The sequence below is a fragment of the Mirounga angustirostris genome, unplaced genomic scaffold (assembly GCF_029215605.1).
Source record: "Mirounga angustirostris isolate CCGP_5_RB_7025 unplaced genomic scaffold, mMirAng1.0.hap1 SCAF_6, whole genome shotgun sequence".
Lineage (NCBI taxonomy): Eukaryota > Metazoa > Chordata > Mammalia > Carnivora > Phocidae > Mirounga > Mirounga angustirostris.
Genome location: NW_026991714.1, coordinates 141,716,949 through 141,743,940, shown reverse-complemented (window position 1 = coordinate 141,743,940; position 26,992 = coordinate 141,716,949). Strand labels below are relative to the sequence as shown.

General features: G+C 48.5%; 1 long non-coding RNA gene and 1 pseudogene across 2 annotated transcripts in view; one reads left to right on the top strand and one right to left on the bottom strand.

Annotated features, from left to right (window-relative positions):
- LOC123846892 (uncharacterized) overlaps positions 1-26,726 on the bottom strand; it is a 32,989-nt gene extending 6,263 nt beyond the window's left edge. The window contains exons 1-5 of one of the 2 annotated variants that reach the window (XR_006791392.2): positions 26,558-26,726; positions 23,529-23,754; positions 22,787-22,830; positions 19,000-19,210; positions 4,961-8,261 (exon numbers count right to left, since the gene is read on the bottom strand). This is a non-coding gene — a long non-coding RNA (uncharacterized LOC123846892). Of the gene's footprint in view, positions 1-4,960; positions 8,262-18,999; positions 19,211-22,786; positions 22,831-23,528; positions 23,755-26,557 lie in introns of those variants that run through there. The other variant, XR_006791393.2, reaches the window with a different exon arrangement.
- LOC123847195 (U6 spliceosomal RNA) lies at positions 10,241-10,337 on the top strand (annotated as a pseudogene).
- Positions 26,727-26,992: the final 266 nt, after the last annotated feature.

Here is a 26,992-nt window from a genome sequence, read left to right as displayed (position 1 = left end):
TCTATGCTGTTTTCACTACTTGAATACTTTCTTATTATCATATCACAATCAAGACCACCAAAACTTTGTTATAAACTCTAAAGCCACATGCACAAGGGCCTTCTTCAAGATAAATACAATCTGTTTGGAATGCACCAGCTTTATTGAAAAATATTACTGAAATCAAAGCATTTTGCACTACTTTATTCATTATTTTTATGGTACTCCAGGATTTTTGTGGGATTTGTTTTTCATTTCACTTCTGTAAGCCTGCCAATGCTTTAAAGCAATACTTCAATTGAAGAGGGGGAAAAAAAAACCAGTTTTCCCAGAAAAAAAAAAAAACTCAACAGTGTTTTCCATCCTTTCCTATGGTTTGGAGAAATCCTCCCCTCCTCCCCCTCCCCGTCCCCTCTCCCCAGCTCCCATAAAGTGCAAATTTAATACTCAGGCTACTGTTTAAACAGCCCCAAATGTTTAAAAGAAATGAAAGTTGCAGTTGCAAAGTTTTGAAATGTTTACATCATCAGACGTTCCACCTAGGATGTCACAGATCATTCTGATACAGAGACAACAGAAAAACACGCTCTGTGGATCTGGAGCAGAGACTCCGTTGCCCTAAGAGATGATAAAGGATTGAGGGAGGGGTCTTCCAGGACTTGCGAAGCTAAGCCAGACCTCTGGCGTGAAAGCAAACGGCTTCCCTCATCTGTTTGTTTCACAGACACACTTGTGTTTTCAGGAGGCATCAGGTACTGCTGGCTCTTGAGGGGCTTACAACCCAGGTTTGGTTTAGGGCAGGTAAATTTAGGTACTAATTTTATTCTGGGTATGTGGAGCAATCCTGTAATACTGTGGCTTGAGATGGGCCCCCCTGGGACTCTAGGGAAGCCTCGGGGGTGTGGAGGGGAGCGGAGGGCAAGGTGAGGCTTCTTTGCCCACAACCCCACCCCTCACGTCAACCGCTGCTGCTCCGTTAGGATCTGTTTCCTGGATTTGGATTCCCCATCAGTTTTATTTTGGACGAAAGACAATGTGGTTTAAAAAAAGTTTGGAAAGAATCCCTGCTTTACGGCACTGAAATGCAGCAGAAAAGGAACAGGAGGCTTCTCTGCTCCCCAGAACACTGAAAGAATGAAAGCATTTTTTTTTCAATCTGCAAATGCCCAAAATGACCCTCCCCGGTCTAACCTCTGCTTTGAAGAGCTGAGGAAATTGCAGACCATAGCAAGGGAGAGAGAAAAGCTCAGGGTCACAGAGATCTCTCCGTGAATGCTACAGGAAAAATGAGTGTCAGAGTAACTTGCCTATCTGAGAAAACTTAGCCCCGGGCTTTCGGTCAGCAAATCACATTGCCAAAATGCACTTATTTACTCAAGTCCTGCTTCTTTTCAAAACCAGAAATAAGTAGGAGTAACAACCTGAGAGCAAATATTATTATTGAATGTTGAAATTAATTTTGAGCTTCCTACCACTCCAGGTGAAAAGAGAAACCCACAGTGTTCCATAGTTCTTATTGATGAGGAAACATCCATTCTTTTTATTCGAGATTATTTCGTGAAAAAATGTCCTTATTTAAACTTACGGAGGAAAAGAGTTGTGCCCTTTTTTGGATAGAATAAACCAGTAAGTCCTAAGATACTAACTTTCCCATCTAGACTGACTTCTTTGGTCAGTTTGTGGGTTAACATGTGAATTCACTCACTGGCCACTTCCACCGACATTATAAATGAAATCATTGGTTTTGTAAGTTGAGATATTAAAAACTCTTATTTTTCCTTTTCTATTTCTTCAGGGCTACATCTTTTTTTCCCAGACTTTGCGTTCTATGTGGCTGGTATCTGCAAGCAAGGAGTACAAACTCCATCGAAAGAAGAACAGAGGGGAAAGGAATAAAAATATTTGTAATCTGGGGGGGGGGTACTGAGCATTCCACATGCCATCCCATGAGCTTGTCTAACACTATGGGGTCCTACTCTGTGTCACGTACCTCCTGTACTCACTGAAACCCACCCTGGATCTCTGTTCATCTTTACCATAGCACACCCTTTAAAATGGTATCAAGATACAGAAAAGCCACAGACTAACAAGGCTCAGAAGTTTGCCTGGTGACAGGGATCTTCCGTCAAATCCTCCAGCCACCTGCCGTATGTAAGCCAGGCACTGATCAAGGTACTCCAAGTCCCAAAACAATAGAGATCACTCCTCTGTTTTCGGTGACCTCAGTCTAGTGGCCAGAGATAGCCAGCAGTCAACACACACAAAAAAGACAAAAAAGAACAACAAACAAGGAAATCACAACTGTGTCACAAGCTGGAAAGGAAAGAAACCAGGAGCAGTGATGGAAGGTCATGGGACATAGGAGGAATGGGCATGCAGCTTTCCACTGGTGATCAGGTGAGGCTTCTCAGGGAGGTGACAGTTAAGCTGAACCTGGACGATGAGAAGCAGCTGGGCAACCAAGGGCCAGGTAGAACCATCAGAGCCTGGATCTGCATCAGGCAGCTCAGGAGGCCTTGAGCCACCCCTTGTCTAGTCGTTCTGACAACCCCACAAGGTCAGCATCTTCTTCCACCTCACGGGCGTGAACCCGGGGGCTCAGAGAGGTGAAGTGATTTGAGCTTCACCACACAGCAAATAACAATGGAGCAAGATTTTAATCCAAGAACATCTGGCCCAAATCTCTGCTCTTAGCATTGGCTTCCTTTGATTTGACTCACTGATACATCAGCTACCACCACTGACAACTCAACTTACACTGGGTCAGTTCGTTAACTAGTTAGTTGTCTATTCATTTTTTTAATTATTTAAATTCAATTAGCCAACTTACAGTACATCATTAGTTTCAGATATAGTGTTCAATAATTAATCAGTTTCATATAACACCCACTGCTCATCACATCATGTGCCCTCCTTAATGCCCATCACCCAGGTACCCCTTCCCCCCCGCCCACCTCCCCTCCAGCAACCCTCAGTTTGTTTCCTAGACTTAAGACTCTCTCATGGTTTTTCTCCCTCTCTGATGGTCTATCCATTTTTACTCACACTCAGCCTCGTTCCAAAGAGGGTTTGAACCCCCAGGTTCTCTGTGCTTGCTGGCCTCTCTATACTCTCCTTCAGATAGAGCCCCCTGCTCCAGCTGGATTGGCATACAGAAATGCCATGACAATGACTTCTCAGGGTTCACGTTCAGACTTTTAAAGAAACTCACAGACAAGGAACCTTCTCACCCTCTGTCCGGTGTTCCCCTTGGATGCTGTTGTTCAATGTTCCAAAGGTCCTATGGATACCTAGAAACTCGACCCTCCCTTTATCAGGCCAAACACCAAGCAAAGAAGCAAAAATCCCCCCACTTCCTCTGGGGATGCAGCCCACATCCCCTGGAGAATCAAGGGGGCACGCGTGCTCTTCTCCTCTGCCCATCTCTGTTGCCACCATTATGAACAGGGATGGATGTCACCATAGAAGCATCCCTTTGTGCTCTCGCAGCCCCGACTTGAGCTACACAGGGCTGAAAGCAGCCTGGCGTGGCAGAAAAGCCTCTTTCTAACCCCGTGGCTCATTCCCAAGCCTGATGGTTGATGAAACCCATTGCAATGACTTCGATGAAGTACAGGAAAGTGGGTCACTCCCTGAATGACCACATCTGCCCAAAATAGGCATGTTACATCATCGCCACACAGGACCTCTTACTCAACCCCGTGTGCAATTTGGGGGTTTTTCTAAGTAATCTTCCAGCTGAAAAAAGAGGCTGCCATTCAGGGAGCCCTCATTAGCTCAGAATAACAGTCCCACGTGTTTAGGCTTACCACGCTCTGCCTTTTACCACAATGAGCCCGTAGTTGTCCCGGCAGCTCGGCCGGGTTGGGAGGCAGGTGTTGTCATCATCACTATCTTCCAGATCAGGACACCAAGGCATCCCTTGCATCACTTGTGTGAGGTCTCCAGCTAGAAAGGGGTAGGGACTGGATTCAAGCCGCTACCTGCTTGCTTTGCTGGGTCTCATGCAATGAAACAGCTTTTCCGAGTCGTACGAGGTTCTCAGCCTGTTACTCACATCCAAGCCAGAACCTTGTCACTATGGACAAACGAAGAGACTCAGAAAAGCTGGGGATGACCTTAGCAGGCTGTTCTCAGATTCAAGTTTCACTCTGAAACATGCAAAAACCATGCATGACAAAAATATATATTTTTTTTAAGAGAGGAGGCTGGACATGGGTAGGCGAGATCAGAGATGATGTTAGAAGGCTTCAGTGATAGGGTCTGAATTAGCAGCTGCCTGTGACAGGTCAACGCCAGGCTCTGGTGGCCCTGTCATTTGCAGAGTGACAGGCCTCCGCTCCCTAGACCCTCCCAGAGCCACCGGATGACCTTCCAGGAGACAGCGCTGCCTCATGGGCTTTGCCAGGGCCTCTGCCGCCTGGGTTCCTAAACACGCAGCTCCCAAAGGAAACGTGTCGCCGCCCCACCCCTGCAGCCATTTTTACTTTGGGTGGTGATGTATCCATTCAGTGAGGAGTTCGGGGCTGAAGATAAAGTTTGCTTCCCTCCAGAGCAGCAGTTCCAAGAAATCACATTTTCAAGATAGGAACCGATGATCCCTGTAACTGCACAGCATTCTGTGTCCTGCTAGTTTGGACAGAACGAGAGGGAGAGAACACACAAGCCCCCTCCTCGCTCTCTGCCCCAACCCAGGCAGACAGGAGGCTGGAGACCCCTGGAGCTCTGTCTCTCTCTGCTCACTGCCTCCAGCACCGAGAAGAAATGGGCCACACGGGTTCCCCAGGGGACGCACATGAGGACATGGAGGGGAGGGGGGCATCAGCTTAGAGCCCTAGTGAGAAGCCAGTCTCCTGGGGGCTCCCGTTACAAAGGGACCTGGGGGATAATGCAGCTCAGCACTGCCCTATAGAAATAAAATGTGAGCCCCCTATGTCATTTTAGATTTTCCAACACCCATATAAAACAAAAAAAGTAAAAAGAAACAGGTGAAATTAATTTAATAGATTACTTAAGCTCATATATCCAAAATATTATCACCTCAGCATGTAATAAGAATTATTGAGATCTTTTACATTCTTTTCTTATATACTAAGTTTTTGTGTATTTTGCACTCATAGTACATCTGAGTTTGGACTAAGCCACATTTCAAATGCTCGAGGCATGTGGCCAGGGGCCACCACCTAGGACAGCAGGGGTCCAGCTCATTGCTCCATCTGGATCATCACATACCTTCTGCAGCAGCTCCCCAAGGAACTAACTAGCTCCCCGCTACCCAAGTGTGGTCATTGGCAACATCAGCATTTCCCGGGGCTTCTTAGAAATGCAGAATCTCAGGCCGCACCCACGACGTATTTAAATCAGAATCGAACTTTAACATTCTCCCTGGCCGATTGTTGCACCAGAAACTCTGAGAGCCTGTCGCCTTCTCTAAAGGACTTCCAGTGGCAGGAGACTCCCTCGCCCATTCCCAAGGAAGCTCAGGCCATCTTTAACTGGTTCCAATTATTAGAAAAGCACTCATCCTTCCGTTACTGAGCATTCTTGATGAGCCAGGCACTGTGTTAAGTGCCTCACACGAATGACCTCATTTAAGCCCAGCACCACCCTATGATATGGGGGCTAATTTTGGCTCCTTTTTTATAGATGAATAAACGGAGGCCCCACAAACCAAATGACTCACCCCAGATCGTGTGGCTAGCCAGCTGCCTGTCTCAAGGCCTGTTTTCTTAGCCACTCACTACACTAGGGCCTCCCCGAACCTTCTGCCTGCTGGTTCCTCCTACACACTACTCAGTGCCAATTTGGAGTCCAGGAGACTTTTCCATCTTCATAGTAAAGGAAAGTGTTGGGACTCCGTAGAGATGGCCTTTGGTACCACGGCTTAATATGTTTGTGGGTTTCCTTTATTACTGGTTTCATTTCTTTTCATTTAATATTTCATTTATTGCTTGAACAAACTCTATTGGTAGCCGCCTGCTCAGCATTTCCTTCCCTCATCAAGGTTCAGGACAAGTTGAGAAATTGGCAACTAAGCAAATAGGCAGAAATTAACAAAAGCCAGATGATGTCATTAGATAGCTCAAAGGTTCCTGGTTTCCAATTAAATAAGGTAGGTGGTTAGAGCAATTATGCAAGGTACACATATTACGTGAGGGACCCCAATTATGCGAGGTTCACGGGTAGGTACCATGCTGAGGACGATACCAAACTTGCACAAAATGTCATGAGACACAAGCAGGAAGGCAGGGTGATCAGATGGGGAAAGGAGAGCGCAGATGGTCAGAGAAGATAGTGACTATCTAGCCCACGCAACTTCACTCGGGAAGGTTCCAAGGCATCCCAGAGAAAGAGACAGTCATCCTCCCGCGCAGTGGGTAGTAACCAGAGGACTTTTGTCACGATCAATCTGATAGTGTCAAACATACCAAGAAGCCACAAACAGGGAAAACAAACAGTAGTTTCAAACATGAATCCCAATCTAGTGTCCTAGCAGCAGACCATCTGAATTACAGCCCATGATTTTTGATCTAGAGCCTTCTGACATGGGCATTTCTACATGGCTACAGGCCCTGGTTGATTTAAAGATGGTTAATGATTGTCCAGCACGATTCAGAGACTACAGTCAAGGGGAAAATACACCCCACACACCACCTCGGGCCCCTTCAGAAGCAGTCCACACTCCAAGGTCACTGTCGTTCCTTTTGTTCATCAAACACCTCCATCGGTGTTAGGTATCTTCCTGCAGGACACGGGTCAGGGTCTCCAAAATAAGCAAGATTCCAGCCAGCAGGAAACTGTATTTGATTAATGTGCAACAGATTCTCTGGGACAGAACCAGTCTTTGTCACCACCGCATCCCCAGGGCCCAAGACAATGCTTGGCTCCCGGTGGGCATTCAGTATAAACCTGTCAACTGACCATCCTTGGAGACCTCACTCCTGTGTTCTAAAGCTCTTCATTGATAGCAGTAGTAATCACAGCAGCTAATAGTTATTGGAGGTTTATTTTGTCCCAAACACCATGCTAAACACTCTACTGACGTTAGCCAAACACCCCACCAGCGTGGTGAGACCGTGACCATTATTTGTATCTTCCTTACAAGGAAACTAAGGCACCAGAAGATTCGGGAACATGTCCAATACCGTCTGCCCGTAGGTGGCAGGACTGGGATTCGAACTCAGATCCACCAGCCTCCTTGCTTGGAAACACCTCGCTATAATGTTTCATTTTTATTTTCCTGCTGGGCATCCAGAAGCACACAGTGACCCCAAATGCTTCTTCTCCGGCGGAAGGGAGAGGAAGGGCATTCTGCAGCAGGGACCGCCACCTTCAAAATGCCCCTAGGGCAGCTTCATTCGAGGGCCGACACATTCATTCGCTCACTGTGAAGGCTGAAAGTCATTTTGGGATTAGGACCCTGCTGCTAGACACCGGAGATAGAAGGATGAAGAGTCTCTGGTTCCCGCTCTCCATGGGTCACAGGCTGGGCTCAGTGGGCAGAGGAAGAGCCCAGAATGTCAATACAGTGTAGCATCGAAATAAACTTCTACTGAACACGGCCAACCTGGCATCAGTGAGCTAGGCGCTGAGCCGGCCGTGGAGACGTTATACACCCTGCCCTCCAGCAACTCCCCACCTGTCTGCCCCCAAACAGACCAGGAGCTGGGCGGTCCACACTTGAGCCCAATTGCAGGGTCAAGACCAAATGTGTTAGAGACGTGCAGAGTGGGTGAGATCGTTGTGAGTTGAGGTCATTGCCATTCTCAGGGAGATGAGAGCAAAAACAGCCCTGACAGATGCCTTGAGTGTCCTTGTCATTTCTAAGTGTTTCCCTGGAGATGGTTATTTGGAAGAAATGGGATGGTAATGCTTGCCGTGGCCACATCTGTACAGCAGTCCTAAGCTGAGGACACCCCAGGACTGCCTCTAAGCTTCCATTGTTCCACTTGGGTTAGAAAACCTCAGAAGAAGGTCATCTCAGTGAAGGGTGCACAGGGCTGGCTGTGGTTAGTGGCTGTGGATTGCTGAGGTTCAGGGAGGTCAAATAAGCTTCTTGAACTTGGCTCTGACTTTGAATAACACATATGAACTGCTTTAACACTCCAAAGGGTAACTTCTAGTGCAAATAACCTGGAGATCCTTTTCCAGAAGGGCCACAAGGCATGCCCACTTCACAGAGCCCTGACCAAGGCTCTGGGGAGCTCTTTCATCCTTCGCTGGACCAATTTTCCAAAGTGCTCTGTAATTAATGCCTCCCAGAAGAGATCCTCTCCTTGTCACTGAGAAGAGAAAAATAAAAGCATACTTGCAACAGTTTTGTACCTTGGGCAGAGCTGATTCATTTTTAGCCAGCTCAAATAAAGTGCCATGATGTGAGTAATAATAGAGGCCAATATTTTACAGGATGGCCCATCAAAGGCCCTTCAAGCATGTCCATCACCTTTAACGTGCAGAAGTAGAGCTGACACAGAGTTTGCAGGAGATGTTATTGCTCTGAATAGGATAATTTGGGGGGTTTTTTCCTATGGAATTTTTGCAAGAGAATAGCTGGTTTAGTCTGTGGGGTACCTGCAAGTACAATCTGTTTCTACACAGTGTATGGATTTATTTATTCACTCACCAACTATCTATTGAGCCTCTCCTAAATGCAAAACATTTGGACAGATGCTGGAGAAAAAGGACAGAGTCCCTGCCCTCATGGAGCTTGCATTCTTGTGAGGGAGACAGACACAAATAAAATAATAAGATATATATGTTAAATATCTCATGATTTGTGACTGATGCTGTACAAAAAACAGAAACAAGAAGTGACTAATATTAAGGAAAAGGTATATTTTGGGTTCAGGCTCAACAAAGACCTTTCTGCAAAGAGAACTTCTGTACTGCATTCAGAAAGGAGTCAGCCTTGCAAAGGGCAGGGGAAGATCTTTGGGGTATGAGGAATAGCTTGTGCAAATGTCCTGGGGCAGGATGGAGCACAGCTGAACTGGAGAAGCTGTGGGAGAAACATGGGTGGGAGAGAGGAGCCTGGAGGAGTGGGTAGGAGCCAAGCCAGATGTTCCATGCTCTGAAGGTGGCCTCTCTTCTCCAATCTTCTGCCTGGTTTCCCTTAGCAACTCAACACAACAGACCAATGCCTCACTCCTCCCACTCTCCCCCACTTAGCACCCCCAGGAACACTATCTTGTGGCCTAAAAAGAAAAACCAACACACTCTGGCCACCCTCTGCTTTGTTCCAGCAGCTTCCACAGTGATGAAGAAGCAGGCTCCATGAAAAGAGCGTGGGTGATGTTCCCCCAGTGTGCACGTTCGTCCCACCCCACCGAGCCAGCCTGGGGTGGCTGCACTCAGTATGCTGCCACGGTCGTTGATAATAATTGTTGCATTAATTGGTGCTGTCCGGACCAGACAGAACGTAAAAGATCCCACTGTGTCCAATAATTAATGTTTTTCCCTCACTGCAACGCCATTAATAAGGGGCTCTTCCAAGAAACGAGTAATTGGCTGGTTGGGTGTCATTAGGGTATTTATAGATAAGCTTTGGTCTGAAGACATAGAGGAAAGCTGATTATGTTTATTTAGACTCTATTATCTATCGCTAATGTGTTATCCTGCGTTCCGATCATTCCCATTCTCTGGGTCCTAATGATACAGGGCACACTCACAATGTGATTTCAGTGACCTGCAACATGGCTTGATCTTCGCTGCAAGGGACAGAGGGGGATGGAGGGGGCGGCTGTTCACAGGTTCCTCTTGCTCCCACTCATCTGCCGTGAACCTTCTCTTGCTGCTGAGAAATTCAGAGCAAGGCTCTTGGAAGTACTAGAAAGACAGTTTCTCCTAATTAAACCTCAGAGGAGTGGAAGTTTCTTGGGTCTGTGATTATCTGAAGGGTTTTTGAAAATGTAAATCTGGTTGGGGAAACATGGCTTTGAAAAATAGCGGGAGGAAGAGGTAGCCTGGTTTTGAGATGCTATCTCCGCCGGTAGCAAGCAAAGAAGTCTCACGGCTGATAAAACCTGGCCGAAATATACATCTTAGCAGATAAGCGCATATGCTTCCAAGTGCACTCCTGCCCCCCCGGGGACGTGAACAAGGTGGCCTCTGGGGCTGCCTTTTCTCCCGGAAGACTTTGATCCAGTTGTCCTTTGCTAGAATTTTTAGAAAAGATTTCTTACGTTGTTTTTGAAAAGTAGATATGTGCAACCACGTGAATGTACTTGGTGTCATTGGCCTGTACCATTAAATGGTTAAAATAGTGCAGCACAAATACTGAAATTGGAATGATACAGAGAAGATTAGCATGGTCTCTGCCTAAGGATGACACGCAAATTCGTGAAGCGTTCCGTATTTTTGAGTTTCTTTATGTGTACAGGGAAAGGATTGAATTTTTTCTCCTCAAAACTAGCTTTTTTCACAAATAAATTATCAGGTTAAACTTCCAAAAATGATTAATATAGTAAATTTTATTTTTTATATATATATATATATATATATATAGCTACAATAAAAAAATTACTAGGAGAATAAATAGGATAATATCATTTATTTTTTTTAAGATTTTATTTATTTATTTGAGAGAGAATGAGAGACAGATAGCAAGAGAGGGAAGAGGGTCAGAGGGAGAAGCAGACCCCCCGCTGAGCAGGGAGCCCGATGTGGGACTCGATCCCGGGACTCCAGGATCATGACCTGAGCCGAAGGCAGTCGCTTAACCAACCAACTGAGCCACCCAGGCGCCCAGGATAATATCATTTATAAGCAGAATTTGAAAGCATAAGGAAGAACTGGGCTTTTAACTTTGTAACTATAACGTATCTAACGTTAATTTTGGAAGCCAAATACTTCGAAATGGTCTCTTCTGCATGTGAAACTACCCTCACGTTAATATTCAAAAATCCTTACATCAACAACAAAAATTCAAGACAATTATTTTATCAGTTGACTGAGCTGGACTTTATGGGATAGGAGAGTGAACTCAACCTTTATTTATTTTTACCATGTCCTGTTAAACTTGTTCTGCGGACAGCTCGCTATCACTCCTGGCTATAATCTCACATGGGTTCCATGGTTTTTTGTGACTCTTATAAAGACCCCAGACCTATCCAATAATAAAAAAATAAAGTGTACCTCGCTGTTTCCGTGCTCGTACACGCTATACTCATGTGACATGCTCTATACTTCATATTCACATGTCTCCAGGCATGGTGAGAGTCTAGAGACCTGAGTTCAAGTTCAGGTTTGCCCGTATCACAGGGCGTGTAAGGGGTAAAAAGATGCACAATGTCGTGAAGCTCAGTTTCCGCACTGTGAGATGGGGGTGCTGCAAATGCACACGGGGTCTTTGAAAGACGAAGGATGACGTCTATGGGGACGGGGCCAGAGAAGGGGCCCTGCGAATATCCATCTCTCCCCATCTGACCTTGTATACGCGAAAGCATCTGACCTGCACAATCCTCTACATCCTCGCCCATGCTGTCCTCTCTGAAGAACGCACTCAGGAACACTGACCTGCCTCTGGTCTTGAAATCAGCTCCCAGAGAGTTGACCTGTGCACGGATGTGTGATGTAACTTTGCAAATTAAGTGTGTAATGCTTTTAGAAAAACGATGCCCTTTCCTCCCCTGCTCCCCACCCCTGGGACCGGGTAATTTGCGGGCACATCTGTTGCAGGTGTTGGGGAATACTCTTGGAGATATTCTTAGATCCTGGCCTGGGGTCTAAAGGTTGAGAAGCTGGCTCCTGGGACGGGAGTAACAGGAGTAACAGGAGTGAGGCGGAAGGCCTGGGAGCAGGACTGGGCCTGGGCGGGTGGCCAAGGTGGGTGGCTAGATCAGCCCGCAGGAAAGTCAGAAAGGACCAGGACAGCTCTCAGGGGTAGGAAAGGGAGGCAGGCGCCAAACCCAGGCACATATATACACCGTGTTTACCAGATACCATTTACCACCTGGCCCAGACAAGTCACTTAACCCCTCCTGGCCAGAGCAGTCTCACTTGTAAGGAGAGGTGCAGGCCTGCTAAGCTCCCAGACTGAGGTTGTGCTGGCTGCTAGCATTTTAATTTACAGATTGTCTGCTGGGCACCTGCATTGTACCACGTTCTGGGGGGAACGGGTGCAGGATCAAAGAGAAAAAGAGGAGGTGTAATCAGCACCCTTGCCTGCAAGAACCCGTCACTCTTCCTACAATCTTGCCAGGGCTCCTCAATTTTCTTAGCATAAAATCCAAACTTGGATTCAAGATCCACACAGAACTGTGGGATCCAGCCCTGGTGCGTCCATCAGACAATATCCCAACATGGCGAACAGCACTTGATAATGTTGCAAACAAAACACAGCACAATCTTCCCTTAATTTATATGGTAGATCCATTCTTAGACAATGCAATGTATAACTGATCCCGTGCCAAAGTTATCTTCAGTTTATATGAATAGGAGAGTTAAGTCCAGGGTAAGATCATCAGAAATTGGCTTTCCACCCACGTGAATATCCATTAGGACACCCCAAAGTCACACAGGACTCAGGACAGTCCATTGTCGTGTCAGACTGTTCCATGCACTGCTTGAAATCTTCTTGCATCCTTGGTGCCTACTCACTGAATTGATGGCACGCCCCCCACAAATATCCCAAACAAACTCAAGAGGGCAATATTGCTCCCTTGGGAATCATTGATCTAGCCCCTGCCTACCTCTCCAACGTTGGCTTTGTCCTACTCTCTCCTTGTCCACCACATTCCCGGCCACACAAGCTTTTGTCCATTCTTCCAACACATCAAAGGCCTTTGCACATGCTGTTCCCTCCCCCGGGAAGGCTCTTCCCTAGCTCCTCACAGAGTGGCCTTCTCACACTTTGTGCCTCAGCTCACATAACATTTCCACGAGAGCAGATTTCCCAGCCACCCTACCTACTGTAACACATGCATCCCAGGCCTGCCAGGCTCAGCCATATTACCCTGTTCGTGTCTCTCACACATCATGCTGGAATGATCTTTTTCTAGGTTGTCTATCTCATTAGACTGGGGGCAGCAAACCTTTCTGTAAAGGTCCAGAGAGCAAATATCTTGGGCTTGGCAGGCCACATGGTCTCTGTCTCAGCAACTCCATTCTGTCACTGTAGCCCAAAAGCAGTCATAGGCCACATGGACTATGGAGATGCTGTGTACCAAATAAAACTTTATTTACAAAAACAGGTGGCAGTTGGGCTCAGTCCATGGGCAGCAGTTTGCCAGCCCCAACACTAGACTGTAAGTTCCTTATCTGTCCAGTTTCCTCTTGAATTCCCTGGGTCCAGCACAGTGTGGGGCCAATGGTAAGAGCTGAATGAGTGCATGTTAAAGAAATGTGTTTGTTGTCTGCCTAGAATGAGGAACCACCAGAAAACCCAAGAAAGACCTTCCGAATCTTAGCACCTAGGAAGGCATTTACATATTGGTCACACACCCAGCACCCAGCACCCCTTACAGTCTTGATAAGGAAGGGCAGGAGAATTCAGGGAGGGCTTCCTGGAGGAAGTGACCCTGACCAGCAGCTGAAGGAAGGATGGGATTTGGACCATGGTAGTTGTGGCACTCACTTGTTCAATCATTAATTCATTCCCTCGTTCGAGGGACTTGTGATGAGTGTCATATCAGGTCAGATAACACAAAGATGCCCATGAAGTGCTACTAAAGAAGGAGAAGACTTTGATTCTGTTGCCAGGGCAATCCAGAGATTCCAAGAACCCTGTGGCCCACTCACACTTCTGGGTACCTGATGCAAAGGAGATACCAAGGTCACATCTGACATGGCTCAGTAACGCCATAACTGGATTGTCATCCCACCAACCATCCATAGTGTCTAACCCCACAGTGAAATCAGTGTGAAACTGTCCTCAGCATCCCCCCAAACGCTCACCCTCCAACCCCACCCAATCGCAGGGCCCCAGCCCGAGGCCCTCCCTCACTCTGATCGCGGCCTGCTCTTGGGCCCTCCATCACCCAGTGGCATAATCATATGCTCTTCCCAGGAAGGGGTGCCCTAATGGTGGGTCTTCAGACAGAAGTCTGGGGCGATTTTTAGCAGCAGTACCCCTGGGCCGTCAGAACACCATGACACACCCACTAGGCAGTTCCAAGTAATTGGGGAGGAATATTTCAGCAGCAGGATGGGTACCTTGAGACCATGAGTGACAAGTTTTTGGTCTTTTAAGGGGTTATTTGAAACTCTTTTCCAAAAAAAGGACAAAGGTTATCCTTACTCTTCCCCCTTGGTTTTCTTCCCTCCAAAGCCCAAGGCCCTGAACCTCCTACAACTTCATCACTGCTTTTCCTTCTCTCTTCGCCTTGGCTTCTCAGAAACTCAGAGCCAAACGTACAGCCCATGGCCTTCCAGGCCCTATGAGGGACGTGCTGCATAGTACCTCTTCAGGTGAGCGGATTTTGCGCCACATTTCCCTTTCCCTGGGATTTCTCGTCTGCTCTTTTTATTTCTTTATTTCTTTATTTCTTTATTTTTTCTCGTCTGCTCTTGAAGTGGTAATAGACACACCTCTGTAGGGCAACTCAAGTCCTCTCAGAGGTGAGCCAGGTGTCTTTCTTTTGCATAAGAAAAAATTGCAGAATGTTCTCCCTACCTCCCCACCCCCTCCAAACCTGAACCCATTTTGTTAATATTAAGCTTAATTATTTTGAAGTGTAGTTTAATTTAAACCCAAGTTACTGTTAGCATTTCATAAGTAATAAAGTCATTTTCTACCTGCTAATGAGGGGTAAAAATAAACCTATTTCTCAACACAGTATTGATACCGTGTCATAAAAACAAACAAGAGAAAACACTCCGTATAGGAACTTGAGGCCATGATCTTCTTCTTGTCTTCATCTCCTCAGATCTGTGCCTTTGTGGTGACCCTGACTTCGAGCTGGGGGCCGTGGCCCAGAAGCTACTAAGGGTCCCAAGGGAAAAAAATCCCCAAAGGGCTGCTCTTCATAGAGTGACCAAGGGCCAGGCTTTGGGATGGGAGAACCCCTCATGCATTCCTTTGTTTGCTGGCCCATTCAATCAACCAAGTACCTTTCGGGTTAGGCACTGTGCTGAGCAGGGGGGACCCTTGAACAAGATGAAGAAGCGTCGGGCCCCACCGCCAGCCCCAGACCTAACCTCACAGCACGGGGAGGCCACGAGAAGCAAGGGAGCTACCAAACGAACAAGGTCATTCCAACCTGTGCTAATGTAACAAGGAGCAGAGGGAGGGGGAGACGGACACATTAAGAAAGGCCGCTCAGAGGAGGTGATGTCTGAGCGGGCCACAGAAAGGGCAGGGGAAGCGAAAGTCAAGGAAAACGACAGAACAGGAAAGAATACGGACCTGGAAAACGCAGGGGTATAAAGGCTATCGAGGATGCCTGCCTCCACCTGAAGTTTCAGGGTAGAAAGGCAATTTTCAGGATGCCCGGGGAAACTGTTCAGAGTCCCCGCCTATAAACCTATGGGGACAACCCAATGTCACCCCCCTCACACGAGAGGGAGAAGAGGACAAAACATAGATCCTGACAGTGGGAGACCCAAAACAGAGAATAAAAAGTGGGGGTAAAAAACGAGCCAAGAACCCCATTCTTCTAACACAAACCAGTGGCCTTGTGCAAGGGGACACTGCTGGGACGTGGGACACCCGGGGAACCGTCAGCCAGTCCCTTGGATTCCAAGGGTCTGGTCCCTTCCAGACTTTGCTGAAGACCCCAGGCCCCTGCCCCAGACCACGCCGGAGGCTCTGGGTCCTTCACTATGCCGTCTGGAGGACCATGCTGGGAATCGCCAATGATCTTTCATTAGCTGATGAGCTAAAGCTCTTCTCTCTGCTTCTGTCTCGAGATAATGCCATCCAGGGCCTGCCTCGGAAGAGAGACGAACCCACTTGATAAACAGCAAGGGCTTCTCGCCCCATCCACGAGTGGGAGGCGCTTTCAAAGCCTTCAGAAAATAGTCACCGACGCCAGCAAGCTGGGGACACTCATTTGGGGTCTGCGGGCGACATCTGAACGCCAGGATCCCACAGTGACAAGCAGGGAAGGCACAAAACTCTACCTCGTCACCTTTTTAATGAGTAAAATCCTCTGGCTGCTGCCGGGGCCCTCAGAGACCTGCTATTAATGAGCGCTCAGAATAGACTGTGCCTGTTTTATCCATGTACGGAGGCCTGGGAGAGACACTTCAATTTCCATTTTACATCTGCTGCCACGTTCAAGTGGCTCCTTAAGGGCAGGAAAACACTTGGCAAATTCTGTCTTTAAAGAGACACATTCAAAGAGAGCTTTCGCTCCCCACAGCCACATTCTATATGTGAATGCTTTTCAATTTGCAAAGCATATATTTAGATTATGTATATGGAAACCTGGTAGGCAGCCGGCCTCAGCTGCACACACAGCTCCCCCTGCCCCTTGGGGTGGCAAGAAGAGGGCTTCCGGTCTGGTCCTCCGATTCGGTGCCTTCACTCACTGAGAGGGGGACAAGGACAGCCTCCGTGTCGTCCCTATTTGTGAACCTTGGTCCTAGGCAGCAGCCCCTGCGGCTCCTAACGTGGTAAGCCCCACTGTCCGCACAGGGTTGTGCGTGAGCGGAGATCTGGGAAGGGGGCTGGCCCCAGGGCGTGAGCCACGAGGGGCCCAGAAAGGAGGTGTGACTGACCTGAGCCCACAGGGGAGCTGGGGGGATGGGGCGAGACCCCGGCCTGGGTCTTTCCAAGGCTACGAGAGGGTGTTGAGTAGAGGAGAGAGGAGGAGGAGGTGAAGGCAGGGAGGAACTCCGGACCACAGCATACACCTGGAGGTCTCAGCGATGGCCCCCTTGTCCCGGGAGCCACTGCCTGCAAGGGGGGTGAGGGTGAAGTTGGGGAATGCACCCAGCGTCAGGGACCGGGGACAGTGTAAAGTACAACCTCGGGCTCTTGCATTTACCACCTGTCTCAGTTCAGCCACTATCGCAGAAATACCACAGTCTGGGGGCTTAAATAGCAGACAGCCGGGGTGCCTGAGTGACCTAGTGGGCTAAGCGTCTGCCTTGGGCTAAGCTTCTGCCTTCGGCTCAGGTCATGATCTCAGGGTCCTGGGATCGAGCCTCCCGTCGGGCTCCCTGCTCAGCGGGAAGCCTGCTTCTCCCTCTCCCTCTGCTGCTCCCCCTGCTTGCTCCCTCTCTCTCTCTCTCTCAAATGAATAAATAAAGTTTTTTTAAAAATAGCAGACATCTCTTTCTTTCAGTTCTGGAGGCTGAAGTCTGAGGTCCTGGTGCCAGTATGGTCAGTTTCAGGTGAAGGCTCTCCTCCTGGATCGTAGATGGCTGCCTTCTCACCATGTCCTCATATGGCAGGGAGAGAGAGCTCTGTGCCCTTTACCCACTTATGAGGGCACCAACCCCATCATGGGAGCTGCACCCTCATGGCCTCTTCCAAACCTAATTACCCCTGAAATGCCCACCTCCAAGCACCACCACACTGGGGATTAGGGCTGCAACATACAAATTTGGGCCGGAGGAGGGGGACACAAACATTCAGTCCATAGCACCACTGTGTGATCTTGGGCAAGTTGCTTACCGTCTCTGAGCCTTCACTTTTCATCTGTAAAATGGGATCAGCATCCCCCTGGCGGTGGGTCTGGGGATGCTGTGACCTGCACTTGGACAGTGCCTGGCACTCAGGCAGAGCGAGCATAGTGGTCTGCATTTACTTCTATAGCCCCGTGATCATCAGAATCCTCCAGAGTGAGAAACCCATTCTCCAAGCAACCTCAAAAGACCCACAGGATAAATGCGTCGTGAAGAGAAGAAATCCAGAGAAATCAAACTTATCCATACTTTGAAAAGGGACGATGTGGGATGAAAGCCGCCGACAGCGTGAATTACTGTTGATTTCATCATTGTTGCCATCCCCAGAACAAACAGCCCCAGAAAGCACAGTGGTTGTAACCCTAAGCCTGTGGCATCCCAGGGCATTTCCAATTATCTCAAAGTGTGTTATAAAATGCTCACCAAAGATAACTTGAGTTTTCTCTCATTCAAAATGCCACCATTCTCCATCATCAGCACTTTGGCAAGTGGGAGAGGGGGCACAGCATCGTGCTGTGGCAGAGCGTGCCTGCCGCTTCCCTAGTACCCATCCTCCCTCACTCATGAGCATCTAGAGTCTGGAGGCGATGATGTGCCCACTTGCAGAATCTGCTTCCCAGCCTCTCTTACAGCCAGATGTGGCCACATGACAACATTGTGGCCATGGAAGCAAGAGAAACTCATACAAGGAATTCTGGAAAGGTTCTCTGAAAGGGAGAAAAGACAACTAGAGAAAGACCCTTTTGCTTTACCCTCTTCTTGCTTCCTGCTGCCTGGAATGTGGACATGATGGCTGGAGCTGCAGCAGGCATTTTGAAACACTGAGGACAGAAGCCAAATGTGGGGAATGGCAGAGCACAGGAGAGACAGAGCCTGGGCCCCACAGGATCATGAAGCTGCCACACCAGCCTACCCAGGACTTCTTGTACATCAGAGGGGAAACTAGGCATTTCAGCCTTTGTTATAGGAGTTTTCTGTTAGGGACAGCTGAACTTAATCCTAATGTATATACTTAGTTACTAGAGGCTGGTGAGTGTGTGGAAGAGGAGCCCTGGGTCCCTGGCTACCGATCCGTCCTAGGCAGGTGACACAGGTGGGAGGTGGAGAGGAAGGGGATGGAACATGTGCAGGATGAGGGTCCAACAGCACCTCCTGGCTAGTGCCTACTAAATCCAGCTAGTGCTGGACCCCAGGTGAGGGATCCATCTCTCCCTGTGTCACCTTCTGGAGCCCTCTAGCCTAAGCCAGAGTCTAAAAGGGGACAGGGTGCTGCCACAGGAAAACAGCCTAAGTCAAAATGAACTCTGGTTCAAGCCCTACCTCTGACTTAGCAGCGGTGCAACTTTGGTGAAGCCACTTCACCCCCGGGCCTCAGTTTCCTCCTCTGAAAAATGAGATTCACGGTAACACCCACCTCAAAGGGTTATGTAGAAAGTGTAAACACAGTACCTGGAATTCAGCCCTCAGAAATGATAGCCGTGATTATTATAGATGAGTTGTGAATTGACATTATTTTCAGAGGGAGGTTTTGGGGCAAAGGCACATCCTCCCTGGAAAGGCAGGAGGGAGCAAGGCTCTGGCCAGTGGCAGTGGTCCATTCTTCCCAGGTAGGGTGAAATCGGCTCGGGTAGCACAAACGTCACTCCCAACTGTCTGCGAGCTAGAAAGAAGACAGAACCGTGAAGGAGGAGACCCAGCTTCCGTCACTGGCTTCACCACTAATTAGCTGTGTGACTTCAGGTGAGTCACGGCCTCTTTCTGAGCCTCAGTTTCCCCACCCCCACGAAATGAGGATGCCAGCTCCCATGTCTGAGTCCCCTCCCAGCATCAAAGTGCAGCAATCCCACGACACAGAGAGACTGGAGAACCAGGATGGAAACAGCCAATCCACCGAGTTTGCCCCCAGCGTCCTCAACCCTACCATCCATTCTCAGATATGCTTTCCAATTGTATTCCTGTCATTTTGAAGGCCTGATTCGGGAAGAAGCATTATTCCTGCAGACACTAAGGCTTGATCTGAGGAGAGGGGTAAGAAGAGATTTGAGAGAGCAGTTTGCCTCCCTTTATGCACACCTGATGAAAAAATTCAGATGTGCAAACCCAATAAATTGGAAGATTCTCAGTTTACAAAAAAGAATCATCTAGAAATGCAAACAATTTTGCTCATCTGAGTCCTGCTCATAGGCATCTGTGCATTGATGATGGGAAGGAAATCATGCTGAGTGTTAGCTACCTAGTTTGAGGCCTTAACCACATGGTTAACATATATCACTAACTCAGTCCTTTCCAGAAGAATCCCATCAGGCAAGCACTCCCGTCCTCATTTTGCTAGCAGGATAGAGGGACAGTAAAGTTACATGTTTTTTGCTTAAATTAAGGTCATGCTGCCAATCAGAGATTGAGCTGGGATACTAATCTTGAGCTAATCTAGGCTGTTACCATCACACCTTCACATCCGAAAGAGAAATAGCACAGATGGGATGATGCCCAGCAACAGAACAGAATTTCATCCTAAAATCAGCTGGCGGTGGCTGTCTGTGTGACCTCAACGCCGTCCCAGAATCTCTCTTTGCTGGTGTTTTCTCATATACAGGTGGGCACTGGAGAGATCCGAGCCCCACTCTGCAGGATCTCCAAGTCGTCAGGATGCCCCGTCCCACTCCATCGTCAATATACACCGAGGCTGCAAAGCTGAGAGCACACAGCCGTGGAACAATGCCCTGCTTGGGAACCACCGATGGGACGGACAGATGGCTGGCGACCTTGACTTCACATGTCTTCTCTTCCCTGCCCACCCCTGACACCAACTCCAGAACCCTGTGGGTCCCTCCTCAGTTTCCAAACCCAAGCAGATCTGCTTACAAACCGGAACGTGTAACACGGAATATTTGGGATAACTGGGGGTCTCTCCAAATGTCCACCCAAGTGCCATTCTAGAGACTCTGTTTACCCAACAGTGTCGTTAGGAGGTGGGGAACACTGGCTTGCATTCACATTTACCTGCATCAGCCATGCGGTGCCAACGGATGTAACTGCCCCATGGCATCCGCTGAGACTTTTGCAATATAGAGACGGTGTTGCCATAAAGAATTTAATAGGCCAGCAACTGACACTCAAACTCTTTGGATTCACCAATGAATCTAATGCCCAGGTGTTGCCAGCAGCATTTATTGTCTCATAATTTGATTTACTTTTTTTCCAGGCTGCTCCAAGTGCCTGCAAGTAGGGGCAAAATGGCTGATGTCTCCAGATGCCACGGAGGCTAATAAAGCTTACTGTGCTCCCAGCATGCTCTCTGCTGTCAGAAACCGGCAATTAACTTAATAGGGTTCTTGAAATGGAGTCAATCCGGGAAATGTGGCATGTGTTGACACTCTCCCGCTGATCCAAGCAGCCTCCCACCATTGATTTGCAGGGTCTGTTTGCTATTTGAATTATTTAGGAGCTTGTTATGTGAATTAAAAAGCAGCACTTTGCAGCATTAAGTCTAATATTTTATGATCTTCAATTGATTAGATGGGCTTTCAGGATTACATGGAAAGGTTAAGATAAAACACGCCTCAGACAGGCAGCGCTCACCAGCCTGCTTCGCTTTTCAAAAACCTAGAGGAAAACCCAAAAGGAGCCTGCCTCTCTTGTCCCTCCCAAATGAGTCCTCGGGAACCCGTGTTTGGACCATCAAAGAGCTTTTTCACCCCAAGGATACCAGGTGCCCTGGCTTCTCAGGACCGAAGGAGGGTGGCCCCCCATTCCTCCACCTTTCATTTATGTCTTTCTTGGCACAAAGACGCCACCGATGATGTGATGCCCAGAGGGACTGCATCCCAAGCCTGGGCCTGCAAAAGGAAAGCCCTGCTGTGGGTTCCCAGCCACTCGATTGGACCTGGATGGGCACTGATGCCACAGCTGCCTGTGGCCAAGGGTGTGTCCAACACGCGTCCCTCGACCATGAGTGCCAGTTCATGCTTTCTTTGCCCTACCAGCTCTCACCACCCTCTCCCTTGGCCTATGACCATAGTTTTCCGCTGGGCTTCTCCCAGCACCTCCCTTGCAATCCACCCTACATTCTGCAGCCAAAGCTACTTCCGGCGATGAAACTCCCCTGTTCAGAAACATTCAGTGGCTCCCCATTGCCATTTGTTAAGTATATATACTCATCAACCTGAGCCCAGACTCTCTTTCTAGCCTCGTCGTCCATTGCCCCCATATCAATCAACCAGACTGAGCTACTTATTATTCTTTAAAAATACTTTTTTGCTTTCTCAACTCTCAAGCTTTGCTCATGGCATTCACTTGGTGCGTTACGCCTCCCTTCCTCACCTGCTGAAACTCTACTAGTCCTTGATAACGACAAGAGTAAATAAGTACATAACATAGAGCTTCCTATATTCCAAGCACTTTAAATATTATTTAATACTTATAATCCTGTTAGGTTGGTACCTTTATTATTTCCATTTTATAGATGGCAAAATTGAGGTTCAGGGAAGTTAGCTAATTTCCCCAAAGTCATTCAGTGAGCTGGGGTTTAAAACCAGGTAGACAAAGCTCATCTCAATCCCACTGCCTTGGTAAAGCCATCCCTGCCTTTACCTAGGTGCCCTTTTTCCTCCAAGCAGACTTCTTCAGGCAGCAGGTACACGTACACGGCTCTCTTCTCTGCCAGGATGCTGATGCCTTGGCACAGTCCGGGCCTCTCTTGTATCACTGCAGGGTTTAGGACCCAAGTTTGCACACAGTAGGTGCTGACTCAAGCAGGCTGGCAACCTGACCACAGGGTGGCTCCGCACCCCATAGTCACAGCCCCAGAAGAGTATTTACCTGGTCCCTCTTGCACTTTCCAAGAGGTGGACAAAGGCATTGCCAGGTGCCAAGTGAGTGACAGTGCAAGCTCTAAAGAGTGACTTGAATTTCAATCCAGGCACCACCTCTTTTAACCATGCAACCTTGGGGAAAAGAGTAAATTAGCCTCACTGAGCTAGGTGTTCTCACCTCTAAACGGAAGTAAATAGTCCACACGCCATAAGGAAATTATCAAAATTAAATGCAATAATGCATCAAAAGCACTTAGGATACATGGTCCCTAGCACATATTAGGGGCTTAGAAAAAGTCTGTAGTCATTACCATTGGATTGACCCCAGTAGAGTCTCTAAACCACCTCCAGCAGCTCTGGGCCCTGGGCCCTGCCTCTCTATACCTCCAGTTCCTCACCTGGAACATAGGCTATTTCAAACTCACCTGATAGGATTAGGGGGAAGGATTTAATGAAATAACAGATGGATCTGGAACAGAACAAACATTCAATATATGAGTAATAATATCTTATTTTTAATTAATATAACCTTCAGCCAAGCTGAGAATATTTACTTTTCTAGAACACCATAAAGATGGTCCCTGACCCCCAGAATCAACCACCTTGTGCAAAACACATGATGTCTGCCTCATTCCAACTCCGCAGCAGGCTGTGAGGAGAAAGGGGATAGAAGCCACCCAGGGGGCACTTATTTGAACAGGGGAGGCAGGACAGAAAGAGCTGATCTCCCCCAGGGCAGGAGGAGGGCAGGGCTGCATGCCTGGGGGCCCTGAGCAAAGTCCCAGGGACTCAGCTGGGAGGAGCTGCTGCCTGGTCCTGTGACCTGTGACCCATCAGATCTGTTGGATGTGCCACGAGGATGACAGCAAGCACTTTGGCAGCTGCAGCATGGCAGAGAGCGTCTGTGTGATTAGCGAGGCCTTCATAGGAGACCTTCTCCCTGGGAGGCTAGGCCGTCACTAAAATCCCTTAAGTAAGGTGTCACCTTCGGAACCTCTCTGCTGCAGGGAGGCCCTGAAACCAGAAAGACGTTCCCAGGACCATTTAACTGCCACATTCTGCTGGATCTTATTCTTTAAGGCAGTCGAGGTCTTCACCTTGGGCCATGTGGATGAGCTTAAGAGGGCTGGGACCCAGGAAGTCTCTCAAATATGTACAAAATCTTACATGAAGGTATGCAGCTGTTTCTACTAGGTAGAGGTTCTATACGATTCTGTATACGTCAGGAGAGACTAACTGCTCACTGCAGTAACAACCCCTAAGTCTCAATGGCTTAATGCAGCGTGTCACAGTCCAAGCAGGCTGATAAAGCGTAGTGGTGAAGAGCAGGGGCTGGCAGGGGCTCCACCATCTCCACCACGTGGCCTCCGAGGTCACCGTGAACACTGACATCCTGTTGGCAGATGGAGGAGAAAATGAGCATGAGTGATCTTACAAGAAACTTTAGGGGCCAGGCCTGGAAACAGCCCACGTTACTCCTGCTCACATTCCATTGGCCAGAACTTGGTCACATGGGTCCCCTGACTGCAAAGGATGCTGGGAAATGTAGTCTTCCTGGGTACCCAGGAGGGAAGGAAAACTGGTTTTCCAGAATGTATCTCAGAGTCTTTCAAAAAGGACTTGTATGGGGGGGAAGAAAGGCAGAGTATAAAGAAGACTAATAAATACCATTTGCTTTATGTACATTATTCATTTAATCCTAACTATTAGTAGCAGATTTTTTTATTTTATATCCATTTACTAGATAAGGAAACTGAAGCTCAGAAGAGTAAGTCACTTGCAAAGGATCACACGGTAATGAATGGTGAAACCCAGAATATACCTCAGGCTCCTCTCTTGTCAACATGCAGTTTTAAAGGCACTCCATTCTATGACTTCTGTGTATTACATATTTTGAGTGGGAAAGCAAACGTGAATGGAGAAGATAATTTTGAGCTTGTATTTTAGGGTCAGCTAACATTTATGGACTGCTTACTCTGTGCCAGACACCATTTAAAATGCTTTTCCAGGGCGCCTGGGTGGCTCAGTTGGTTAAGCGACTGCCTTCGCCTCGGGTCATGATCCTGGAGTCCCTGGATCGAGTCCCACATCGGGCTCCCTGCTCGGCAGGGAGTCTGCTTCTCCCTCTGACCCTCCCCTCTCATGTGCTCTCTCTCATTCTCTCTCTCTCAAATAAATAAATAAAATCTTTAAAAAAATAAAAATAAATAAATAAATAAAAATAAAATGCTTTTCCATGTATTGCATAATTAACTCCTCCCACTGACCTTATAAGATCATCTAGCTATTATCTCAGCTTTATGGATGAGAAAATGGAGGCACAGAGAAGTGACACAATTTTCCCAAAGCCCCACAGCTAGTAAGTGGGGGAACGGGGACTCCATCCCTGGCAGTTACTCCAGTCCCATAGGTATGCACTGCCCCCACCAAGCCGTGCGTACACCCATTCAGGGTGCAGTTGCTCTAGGCCACCCCATGAGATCAAGGCAAATAGAGACTGTGTATCCTTCATCCTTGAGCCCCCACCATGCAGCCCGGTCCTGCCCCTCTCCCTCCAAAACCATAGCCTGACAGTGGGAATCCTCCCAAGGACATGTCAACACACCAGCAGAGTCCCCAGCCACCCGTTATCTGGGAGCACCATGACAGAGCCCATCAGCCCATGTAGGGTCGCTGCTGTAACCCCACGGGGTGGCTACCCTCCCCTTTCCAACCCCATTCAATCCACTTGATGGTTTCATGAAGGTAGATCTTTTACTATCTCCAACCACTGCGTCATTTAAGCCAAAATAAATTTAGTTAATGGGGCCAGAAGCAGGTCTGGGGTGAACATGGAGGGGAACGAAGGCAACAACATCTCTCCTCACACCACCCTGGCCCTCCTAGGGATTGTTTCCCCAGGGAGAGGTCCTGGGGATGGCAGATCGTGTCCTCACTTTGCGCCTTGTACAAGGCCAAGGTGTCGACCTCAAGCTCTTGCACAAAAGCAGCAGGCTGGTGGGTGGGTGTGTGGAGGGGATACAGAATCAGCCCGGAGGCACTCAACAGAGGCCTTGTGTGGTGACGGACCCCCAAGACTGAGGAGGGCTGAAGGATGTAAAACACCAAGGCTGAAGGGGGGGAACCTTCAGACAAATGTAGAGCTAAAGCCAAACGTTCAGAAGCAGAAGGGATGAGGGCAGCCCCCCTCCTCCATGCTGGCTCCACGCTGGGCCCTGTGGAGCTCTGGCAAAGACACCAGGACTGGAGTCGGCCAGACTTGCTTCAAGGCCGGCTCCTCCATTCATTAGCCCATTGTTTTACCTCTCAGTCTCTCGGCCTGTAAAATGGGTATAATGTCTGTCCCACCTCACAGGGCTGTTGGAAGGCCTGGGGACTTGAGCACATGAAGCACCAAGCACAGGGTCTGGCATGAAGCCAAATCCAAGTGTTGGCCCGGAGGGCCTTTGAATACGGTCCTCTTAGAAACAAACAAACAACAAGTAACAGACTCAATTGTCTAGTCATCTGTATCACCAAACAAGACACCTCATTATAGTCATTTGTTTTGCAGTTAAAATAATCACCTCTTCATTTGTCCTGGGCCGTGCAGCAGGATCGATGAGGTAGGCCAGTCACTTGTCCCCCGGCCCACCGTGCCCAGCAGGGACCAGTGCCCACAGAACCAAACACTTCTGAGGTCAGCAGTTCGCCCTTTACTGCACTCGTCCCCGGACACGATCTTCATTAATGCTCGCAGTGGCCCTGGGAGGCAGGTGGAGCCGACCTCATGACCCCTTCTACAGACAGGGAAATGGAGACTCCCCAAGGCTTTCAGTTAGCAAGTAGCAGCTCCAGGGCTCTAAGTCTGGTCCTCTGGCTCCAAACGCAGGGTGTTTTTTGGCAACACCGAAGGGGCTCAGCACGCTCTCGGCTGCCTGAGGACTGACAGGCGGGCGCCAGGGTTCAGAGCATGGGCCCTGGAGCGAGGCTCTATGGGTCCCCATCCCAGCTGTGCCATTTACTATCCCTGAGACCTTGGGCAAGCTGCGGGACCTCTCTGTGTCTTATCTATGAGATGGAGCTGATGTCACTTCCTCCCACTTAGAGTGCTGAGATATGTGTAAAGCCATGAAAACGGGGCCTGGTGTAGACAGTAAGAGCCATTAGGCATCACAACTGATACCCTTCGTGGGGAACCACACCCGCTCACCTACCTTCTCTGTTTTCTTCTGATGCTCCGTGCCCCTGGATGGCCGAAGCTGTCTTATCCATCCTGGAGATGAAGACAGAGGGTTAGTGTGGGGTGGTGGTTAGGAGCGCAGGCTCTGGTTCTAAGTCCAGACCCCGTCACTCCCTGGCTGTGTAACCCTGGTGAACTCGGTGTTTGTGCACTCTGAGCCCGTTTCCTTCTGCAGAAAAGGGGATAATAATAGAATCTGGTTCATAGAGCTATAACTCAGTAAGTGATGGAACACACACAAAGCACCTAGAACAGTTCCTGGCCCGAGGGAAGGGCTAAACAAGTATGAGCTATTATTGTATCGATGTTCCCAGCACCCATCACTGTGCTCAGTCCAAAGGAGCTAAGCAATCGGTTTTGGATGCATGAATGAGTTGAGTGTTTGTGCTTCTTGGTCTCTGGATAGCCA